This window comes from Miniopterus schreibersii (genome assembly GCF_964146895.1).
Source record: "Miniopterus schreibersii genome assembly, chromosome: 14".
Lineage (NCBI taxonomy): Eukaryota > Metazoa > Chordata > Mammalia > Chiroptera > Miniopteridae > Miniopterus > Miniopterus schreibersii.
Window position 1 is genome coordinate 409709 of NC_138114.1, and position 11462 is coordinate 421170.

The following is an 11462-nucleotide window of genomic DNA, read 5'->3' on the forward strand; positions in this document are numbered from 1 at the left end:
CCCTAGCCCTCAACATAACCCTAACCCTAGGTCCAATCCTAACCCTAACCGTCTCTCTAACCCTAGCCCTCAACATAACCCTAATCCTAGGTCCAATCCTAACCCTAACCGCCTCTCTAACCCTAGCCCTCAACATAACCCTAACCCTAGGTCCAATCCTAACCCTAACCGTCTCTCTAACCCTAGCCCTCAACATAACCCTAACCCTAGGCCCAATCCTAACCCTAACCGTCTCTCTAACCCTAGCCCTCAACATAACCCAAACCCGAGGTCCAATCCTAACCCTAACCGTCCCTCTAACCCTAGCCCTCAACATAACTCTAACCCTAGGCCCAATCCTAACCCTAACAGTCTCTCTAACACTAGCCCTCAACATAACCCTAACCCTAGGTCCAATCCTCACCCTAACCGTCTCTCTATCCCTAGCCCTCAACATAACCCTAACCCTAGGTCCAATCCTAAACCTAACCGTCTCTCTAACCCTAGCCCTCAACATTACCCTAACCCTAGGTCGAATCCTAACCCTAACCGTCTCTCTAACCCTAGCCGTCAACATAACCCTAACCCTAGGTCCAATCCTAACCCTAACCTTCTTTCTAACCCTAGCCCTCAACATAACCCTAACCCAAGGTCCAATCCTAACCCTAACCGTCTCTCAAACCTAGTCCTCAACATAACCCTAACCCTAGGTCCAATCGTAACCCTAACCGTCTCTCTAACCCTAGCCGTCAACATAACCCTAAACCTAGGTCCAATCCTAATCATGACGGTCTATCTAACACTAGCCCTCAACATAACCCTAACCCTAGGTGAAATCATAACCCTAACCGTCTCTCTAACCCTAGCCGTCAACATAACCCTAAACCTAGGTCCAATCCTAATCATGACGGTCTCTCTAACCCTAGCCCTCAACATTACCCTAACCCTAGGTCCAATCCTAACCCTGACCGTCTCTCTAACACTAGCCCTCAACATAACCCTAACCCTAGGTCCAATCCAAACCCTCACCGTCTCTCTAACCCTAGCCCTCAACATAACCCTAACCCTAGGTCCAATCTAACGCTAACCGTCCCTCTAATCCTAGCCCTCAACATAACTCTAACCCTAGGTCCATCCTAACCCTAACCGTTTCTCTAACACTAGCCCTCAACATAACCCTAACCCTAGGTCCAATCCTAACCCTAACCGTCTCTCTAAACCTAGCCCTCAACATAACCCTAGCCCTAGGTCCAATCCTAACCCTAAACGTCTCTCTAACCCTAACCCTCAACATAAACCTAGCCCTAGGTCCAATCCTAACCCCAACCGTCTCTCTAACCCTAGCCCTCAACATAACTCTAACCCTAGGTCCAATCCTAACCCTAACCGTCTCTCTAACCCTAGCCCTCAACATAAATCTAACCCTAGGTCCAATCCTAACCCTAACCGTCTTTCTAACCCTAGCCCTCAACATAACCCTCACCCTAGGTCCAATCCTAACCCTAACCGTCTCTCAACCCTAGTCCTCAACATAACCCTAACCCTAGGTCCAATCCTAACCCTAACTGTCTCTCTAACCATAGCCATCACCATAACCCTAACCCTAGGTCCAATCCTAACCCTAACCGTCTCTCTAACCCTAGCCCTCAACATAACTCTAACCCTAGGTCCAATCCTAACCCTAACCGTCTCTCTAACCCTAGCCCTCAACCTAACCCTAACCCTAAGTCCAATCCTAACCCTAACCGTCTCTCTAACCCTAGCCCTCAACATAACCCTAACCCTAGGTCCAATCCTAACCCTGACCGTCTCTCTAACACTAGCCCTCAACATAACGCTAACCCTAGGTCCAATCCTAACCCTAACCGTCTCGCTAACCCTAGCCCTCAACATAACCCTAACCCTAGGTCCAATCCTAACCCTAACCGTCCCTCTAACCCTAGCCCTCAACATAACTCTAACCCTAGGTCCATCCTAACCCTAACCGTTTCTCTAACACTAGCCCTCAACATAACCCTAACCCTAGGTCCAATCCTAACCCTAACCGTCTCTCTAAACCTAGCCCTCAACATAACCCTAGCGCTAGGTCCAAACCTAACCCTAAACGTCTCTCTAACCCTAACCCTCAACATAAACCTAGCCCTAGGTCCAATCCTAACCCCAACCGTCTCTCTAACCCTAGCCCTCAACATAACTCTAACCCTAGGTCCAATCCTAACCCTAACCGTCTCTCTAACCCTAGCCCTCAACATAAATCTAACCCTAGGTCCAATCCTAACCCTAACCGTCTTTCTAACCCTAGCCCTCAACATAACCCTCACCCTAGGTCCAATCCTAACCCTAACCGTCTCTCAACCCTAGTCCTCAACATAACCCTAACCCTAGGTCCAATCCTAACCCTAACTGTCTCTCTAACCCTAGCCATCACCATAACCCTAACCCTAGGTCCAATCCTAACGCTAACCGTCTCTCTAACCCTAGCCCTCAACATAACTCTAACCCTAGGTCCAATCCTAACCCTAACCGTCTCTCTAACCCTAGCCCTCAACCTAACCCTAACCCTAAGTCCAATCCTAACCCTAACCGTCTCTCTAACCCTAGCCCTCAACATAACCCTAACCCTAGGTCCAATCCTAACCCTAACCGTCTCTCTAACCCTAGCCCTCAACATAACCCTAACCCTAGGTCCAATCCTAACCCTAACTGTCTCTCTATCCCTAGCCATCAACATAACCCTAACCCTAGGTCCAATCCTAACCCTAACCGTCTCTCTAACCCTACCCTCAACATAACCCTAACCCTAGGTCCAATCCTCACCCTAACCGTCTCTCTAACCCTAGCCCTCAACATAACCCTAACCCTAGGGCCAATCTTACCTTAACCGTCTTTCTAACCATAGCCCTCAACATAACACTAATCCTAGGTCCAATCCTAACCCTAACCGTCTCTGTAACCCTAGCCCTCAACCTAACCATAACCCTAGGTTCAATCCTAACCCTGACCGTCTCTCTAACACTAGCCCTCAAAATAACCCTAACCCTAGGTCCAATCCTAATCCTAACCGTCTCTCTAACCTTAGCCCTCAACATAACCCTAACCCTAGGTCCAATCCTAACCCTAACCGTCCCTCTAACCCTAGCCCTCAACATAACTCTAACCCTAGGTCCATCCTAACCCTACCGTTTCTCTAACACTAGCCCTCAACATAACCCTAACCCTAAGTCCAAACCTAACCCTAACCGTCCCTCTAACCCTAGCCCTCAAAATAACTCTAACCCTAGGTCCAATCCTAACCCTAAACATCTCTCTAACACTAGCCCTCAACATAACCCTAACCCTAGGTCCAATCCTAAACCTAACCGTCTCTCTAACCCTAGCCCTCAACATAACCCTAACCCTAGGTCCAATCCTAAACCTAACCGTCTCTCTAACCCTAGCCCTCAACATAAACTTAACCCTAGGTCCAATCCTAACCCTAACCGTCTCTCTAACCCTAACCCTCAACATAACCCTAACCCTAGGTCCAATCCTCACCCTAACCGTCTCTCTAACCCTAGCCCTCAACATAACCATAACCCTAGGGCCAATCTTAACCCTAACCGTCTTTCTAACCCTAGCCCTCAACATAACCCTAACCCTAGGTCCAATCCTAACCCTAACCGTCTCTGTAACCCTAGCCCTCAAACTAACCCTAACCCTAGGTCCAATTCTAACCCTAACCGTCTCTCTAACCCTAGCCCTCAACATAACCCTAACCCTAGGTCCAATCCTAACCCTAACCGTCACTCTAACCCTAGCCCTCAACCTAACCCTAGCCCTATGTCCAATCCTAACCCTTACCGTCTCTCTAACCCTAGCCCTTAACATAACCCTAACCCTAGGTCCAGTCCTAACCCTAACCGTCCCAATAACCCTAGCCCTAAACATAACCCTAACCCTAGGTCCAATCCTAACCGTAACAGTCTCTCTAACACTAGCCCTCAACATAACCCTAACCCTAGGTCCAATCCTCACCCTAACCGTCTCTCTAACCCTAGCCCTCAACATAACCCTAACCCTAGGTCCAATCCTAACCCTAACCGTCTCTCTAACCTTAGCCCTCAACATAACCCTAACCCTAGGTCCATTCCTAACCCTAACCGTCTCTCTAAACCTAGCCCTCAACATAACCCTTACACTAGGTCTAATCCTAACCCTAACCGTCCCTCTAACCCTAACCCTCAACATAACTCTAACCCCAAGTCCAATCCTAACCCTAACCGTCTCTCTAACACTAGCCCTCAACATAACCCTAACCCTAGGTCCAACCCTCACCCTAACCGTCTCTCTAACCCTAGTCCTCAACATAACCCTAGCCCTAGGTCCAATCCTAACCCTAACAGTCTCTCTAACCCTAGCCCTCAACATAAACCTAGCCCTAGGTACAATCCAAACCCTAACCGTCTCTCTAACCCTAGCCTTCAACATAACTCTAACCCTAGGTCCAATCCTAACACTAACCGTCTCTCTACCCCTAGCCCTCAACATAACCCTAAACCTAGGTCCAATCCTAATCATGACGGTCTCTCTAACCCTAGCCCTCAACATAACCTTAACCCTAGGTCCAATCCTAACCCTAACCGTCTCTCTAACCCTAGCCCTCAACATAACCCTAATCCTAGGTCCAATCCTAACCCTAACCGCCTCTCTAACCCTAGCCCTCAACATAACCCTAACCCTAGGTCCAATCCTAACCCTAACCGTCTCTCTAACCCTAGCCCTCAACATAACCCTAACCCTAGGCCCAATCCTAACCCTAACCGTCTCTCTAACCCTAGCCCTCAACATAACCCAAACCCGAGGTCCAATCCTAACCCTAACCGTCCCTCTAACCCTAGCCCTCAACATAACTCTAACCCTAGGCCCAATCCTAACCCTAACAGTCTCTCTAACACTAGCCCTCAACATAACCCTAACCCTAGGTCCAATCCTCACCCTAACCGTCTCTCTATCCCTAGCCCTCAACATAACCCTAACCCTAGGTCCAATCCTAAACCTAACCGTCTCTCTAACCCTAGCCCTCAACATTACCCTAACCCTAGGTCGAATCCTAACCCTAACCGTCTCTCTAACCCTAGCCGTCAACATAACCCTAACCCTAGGTCCAATCCTAACCCTAACCTTCTTTCTAACCCTAGCCCTCAACATAACCCTAACCCAAGGTCCAATCCTAACCCTAACCGTCTCTCAAACCTAGTCCTCAACATAACCCTAACCCTAGGTCCAATCGTAACCCTAACCGTCTCTCTAACCCTAGCCGTCAACATAACCCTAAACCTAGGTCCAATCCTAATCATGACGGTCTATCTAACACTAGCCCTCAACATAACCCTAACCCTAGGTGAAATCATAACCCTAACCGTCTCTCTAACCCTAGCCGTCAACATAACCCTAAACCTAGGTCCAATCCTAATCATGACGGTCTCTCTAACCCTAGCCCTCAACATTACCCTAACCCTAGGTCCAATCCTAACCCTGACCGTCTCTCTAACACTAGCCCTCAACATAACCCTAACCCTAGGTCCAATCCAAACCCTCACCGTCTCTCTAACCCTAGCCCTCAACATAACCCTAACCCTAGGTCCAATCCTAACCCTAACCGTCCCTCTAACCCTAGCCCTCAACATAACTCTAACCCTAGGTCCATCCTAACCCTAACCGTTTCTCTAACACTAGCCCTCAACATAACCCTAACCCTAGGTCCAATCCTAACCCTAACCGTCTCTCTAAACCTAGCCCTCAACATAACCCTAGCCCTAGGTCCAATCCTAACCCTAACCGTCTCTCTAACCCTAACCCTCAACATAAACCTAGCCCTAGGTCCAATCCTAACCCCAACCGTCTCTCTAACCCTAGCCCTCAACATAACTCTAACCCTAGGTCCAATCCTAACCCTAACCGTCTCTCTAACCCTAACCCTCAACATAAACCTAGCCCTAGGTCCAATCCTAACCCCAACCGTCTCTCTAACCCTAGCCATCAACATAACCCTAACCCGAGGTCCAATCCTAACCCTAACCGTCCCTCTAACCCTAGCCCTCAACATAACTCTAACCCTAGGCCCAATCCTAACCCTAACAGTCTCTCTAACACTAGCCCTCAACATAACCCTAACCCTAGGTCCAATCCTCACCCTAACCGTCTCTCTATCCCTAGCCCTCAACATAACCCTAACCCTAGGTCCAATCCTAAACCTAACCGTCTCTCTAACCCTAGCCCTCAACATTACCCTAACCCTAGGTCGAATCCTAACCCTAACCGTCTCTCTAACCCTAGCCGTCAACATAACCCTAACCCTAGGTCCAATCCTAACCCTAACCTTCTTTCTAACCCTAGCCCTCAACATAACCCTAACCCAAGGTCCAATCCTAACCCTAACCGTCTCTCAAACCTAGTCCTCAACATAACCCTAACCCTAGGTCCAATCGTAACCCTAACCGTCTCTCTAACCCTAGCCGTCAACATAACCCTAAACCTAGGTCCAATCCTAATCATGACGGTCTATCTAACACTAGCCCTCAACATAACCCTAACCCTAGGTGAAATCATAACCCTAACCGTCTCTCTAACCCTAGCCGTCAACATAACCCTAAACCTAGGTCCAATCCTAATCATGACGGTCTCTCTAACCCTAGCCCTCAACATTACCCTAACCCTAGGTCCAAGTCTAACCCTGACCGTCTCTCTAACACTAGCCCTCAACATAACCCTAACCCTAGGTCCAATCCAAACCCTCACCGTCTCTCTATACCTAGCCCTCAACATAACCCTAACCCTAGGTCCAATCCTAACCCTAACCGTCCCTCTAACCCTAGCCCTCAACATAACTCTAACCCTAGGTCCATCCTAACCCTAACCGTTTCTCTAACACTAGCCCTCAACATAACCCTAACCCTAGGTCCAATCCTAACCCTAACCGTCTCTCTAAACCTAGCCCTCAACATAACCCTAGCCCTAGGTCCAATCCTAACCCTAACCGTCTCTCTAACCCTAACCCTCAACATAAACCTAGCCCTAGGTCCAATCCTAACCCCAACCGTCTCTCTAACCCTAGCCCTCAACATAACTCTAACCCTAGGTCCAATCCTAACCCTAACCGTCTCTCTAACCCTAACCCTCAACATAAACCTAGTCCTAGGTCCAATCCTAACCCCAACCGTCTCTCTAACCCTAGCCATCAACATAACCCTAACCCTAGGTCCAATCCTAACCCTAACCGTCTCCCTAACCCTAGCCTTCAACATAACCTTAGCCTTAGGTCCAATCCTAACCCTAACCGTCTCTATAAACCTAGCCATTAACATAAACCTAACGCTAGGTCCAATCCTAACCCTAACCGTCTCTCTAATCCTAGCCCTCAACATAACCCTAACCCTAGGTCCAATCCTAAACCTAACCGTCTCTCTAACACTAGCCCTCAACCTAACCCTAAACCTAGGTCCAATCCTAACCCTAACCGTCTCTCTAACCCTAGCCCTCAACATAACCCCAACCCTAGGTCCAATCCTAACCCTAACCGTCTCTCTAACCCTAGCCCTCAACATAACCCCAAGCCTAGGTCCAATCCTAAGGCTAACCATCTTTCTAACCCTAGCCCTCAACATAACCCTAACCCTAGGTCCAATCCTAACCCTAACCGTCTCTCTAAACCTAGCCCTGAACCTAACCCTATCCCTAGGTCCAATCCTAACCCTAACCGTCTCTCTAACCCTAGCCCTCAACATAACCCTAACCCTAGGTCCAATCCTAACCCTAACCGTCTCTCTAACCCTAGCCTTCAACATAGCCATAGCCTTAGGTCCAATCCTAACCCTAACCGTCTCTCTAACCCTAGCCCTCAACATAAACCTAGCCCTAGGTCATATCCTAACCCTAACCGTCTCTCTAACCCTAGCCCTCAACATAACTCTAACCCTAGGTCCAATCCTAACCTAACCGTCTCTCTAACCCTAGCCCTCAACATAACTCTAACCCTAGGTCCAATCCTAACCCTAACCGTCTCTATTCCCCTAGCCCTTAACATAAACCTAACCCTAGGTCCAATCCTAACCCTAACCGTCTCTCTATCCCTAGCCCTCAACATAACCCTAATCCTAGGTCCAATCCTAACCCTAACCGTCTCTCTAACCCTAGCCCTCAACATAACCCTAACCCTAGGTCCAATCCTACCCCTAAACGTCCCTCTAACCCTAGCCCTCAACATAACCCTAACCCTAGGTCCAATCCTAACCCTAACCGTCCCTCTAACCCTTGCCCACAACATAACTCTAATCCTAGGTCCAATCCTAACCCTAACCGTCTCTCTAACCATACCCCTCAACATAACCCTAACCTTAGGTCCAATCCTAACCCTAACCGTCTCTCTAACCCTAGCCCTCAACATAACCCTAACCCTAGGTCCAATCCTAAACCTAACCGTCTCTCTAACACTAGCCCCCAACCTAACCCTAACCCTAGGTCCAATCCTAACCCTAACCGTCTCTCTAAACCTAGCCCTCAACATAACCCCAACCCTAGGACCAATCCTAACGCTAACCGTCTTTCTAACCCTAGCCCTCAACATAACCCCAACCCTAGGACCAATCCTAACCCTAACCGTCTCTCCAGCCCTAGCCCTCTACATAACCCTAACCCTAGGTCCAATCCTAACCCTAACCGTCTCTCTAACCCTAGCCCTCAACATAACCCTAACCCTAGGTCCAATCCTAACCCTAACAGTCTCTCTAACACTAGCCCTCAACATAACCCTAACCCTAGGTCCAATCCTCACCCTAACCGTCTCTCTAACCCTAGCCCTCAACATAACCCTAACCCTATGTCCAATCCTAACCCTAACCGTCTCTCTAACCCTAGCCCTCAACATAACCCTAACCCTAGGTCCAATCCTAACGCTAACCGTCTCTCTAACCCTAGCCCTCAACATAACCCTAACCCTAGGTCCAATCCTAACCCTAACCGTCTCTCTACCCCTAGCCCTCAACATAACCCTAACCCTAGGTCCAATCCTAACCCTAACCGTCCCTCTAACCCTAACCCACAACATAACTCTAACCCTAGGTCCAATCCTAACCCTAACAGTCTCTCTAACACTAGCCCTCAACATAACCCTAACCCTAGGTCCAATCCTAACCCTAACCGTCTCTCTACACCTAGCCCTCAACATAACCCTAACCCTAGGTCCAATCCTAACCCTAACCGTCTCTCTAACCCTAGCCCTCAACATAACCCTAACCCTACGTCCAATCCTACCCCTAAACGTCCCTCTAACCCTAGCCCTCAACATAACCCTAACCCTAGGTCCAATCCTAACCCTAACCGTCCCTCTAACCCTAGCCCACAACATAACTCTAATCCTAGGTCCAATCCTAACCCTAACCGTCTCTCTAACCATACCCCTCAACATAACCCTAACCTTAGGTCCAATCCTAACCCTAACCGTCTCTCTAACCCTTGCCCTCAACATAACCCTAACCCTAGGTCCAATCCTAAACCTAACCGTCTCTCTAACACTAGCCCCCAACCTAACCCTAACCCTAGGTCCAATCCTAACCCTAACCGTCTCTCTAAACCTAGCCCTCAACATAACCCCAACCCTAGGACCAATCCTAACGCTAACCGTCTTTCTAACCCTAGCCCTCAACATAACCCCAACCCTAGGACCAATCCTAACCCTAACCGTCTCTCCAGCCCTAGCCCACTACATAACCCTAACCCTAGGTCCAATCCTAACCCTAACCGTCTCTCTAACCCTAGCCCTCAACATAACCCTAACCCTAGGTCCAATCCTAACCCTAACAGTCTCTCTAACACTAGCCCTCAACATAACCCTAACCCTAGGTCCAATCCTCACCCTAACCGTCTCTCTAACCCTAGCCCTCAACATAACCCTAACCCTAGGTCCAATCCTAACCCTAACCGTCTCTCTAACCCTAGCCCTCAACATAACCCTAACCCTAGGTCCAATCCTAACGCTAACCGTCTCTCTAACCCTAGCCCTCAACATAACCCTAACCCTAGGTCCAATCCTAACCCTAACCGTCTCTCTACCCCTAGCCCTCAACATAACCCTAACCCTAGGTCCAATCCTAACCCTAACCGTCCCTCTAACCCTAACCCACAACATAACTCTAACCCTAGGTCCAATCCTAACCCTAACAGTCTCTCTAACACTAGCCCTCAACATAACCCTAACCCTAGGTCCAATCCTCACCCTAACCGTCTCTCTACACCTAGCCCTCAACATAACCCTAACCCTAGGTCCAATCCTAACCCTAACCGTCCCTCTAACCCTAGCCCTCAACATAACCCTAACCCTAGGTCCAAACCTAACCCTAACTGTCACTCTAACCATAGCCCTCAACCTAACCCTAGCCCTAGGTCCAATCCTAACCCTAACCGTCTCTCTAGCCCTAGCCCTCTACATAACCCTAACCCTAGGTCCAATCCTAACCCTAACCGTCTCTCTAAACCTAGCCCTCAACATAACTCTAACCCTTCGTCCAATCCTAACCCTAACCGTCTCTCTAACCCTAGCCCTCAACATAACCCTAACCCTAGGTCCAATTCTCACCCTAACCGTCTCTCTAACCCTAGCCCTCAACATAACCCTAACCCTAGGTCCAACCTCACCCTAACCGTCTCTCTAACCCTAGCCCTCAATAAAACCCTAACCCTAGTTCCAATCCTAACCGAAACCGTCTCTCTAACACTAGCCCTCAACATAACCGTAACCCTAGGACCATTCCTAACCCTAACCGTCTCTCTAACCCTAGCCCCCAACATAACCCTAACCCTAGGTCCAATCCTAACCCTAACCGTCTCTCTAACCCTAGCCCTCAACAAAACCCTAACCCTAGGTCCACTCCAAAACCTAACCGTCTCTCTAACACTAGCCCTCAACCTAACCCTAACCCTAGGTCCAATCCTAACCCTAACCGTCTCTCTAACCCTAGCCCTCAACATAACCCCAACCCTAGGTCCAATCCTAACCCTAACCGTCTCTCTAACCCTAGCCCTCAACATAACCCTAACCCTAGGTCCAATCCTAACCCTAACCGTCTCTCTAACCCTAGCCCTGAACCTAACCCTAACCCTAGGTCCAATCCTAACCCAAATCGTCTCTCTAACCCTACCCCTCAACATAACACTAACCCTAGGTCCAATCCTAACCCTAACTGTCTCTCTAACCCTAGCCTTCAACATAACCTTAGCCCTAGGTCCAATCCTAACCCTAACCGTCTCTCTAACCCTAGCCCTCAACATAAACCCAGCCTTAGGTCCAATCCTAACCCTAACCGTCTCTGTAACCCTAGCCCTCAACATAACTCTAACCCTAGGTCCAATCTTAACCCTAACCGTCTCTCTAACCCTAGCCCTCAACATAACTCTAACCCTAGGTCCAATCCTAACCCTAACCGTCTCGCTAACCCTAGCCCTTAACATAA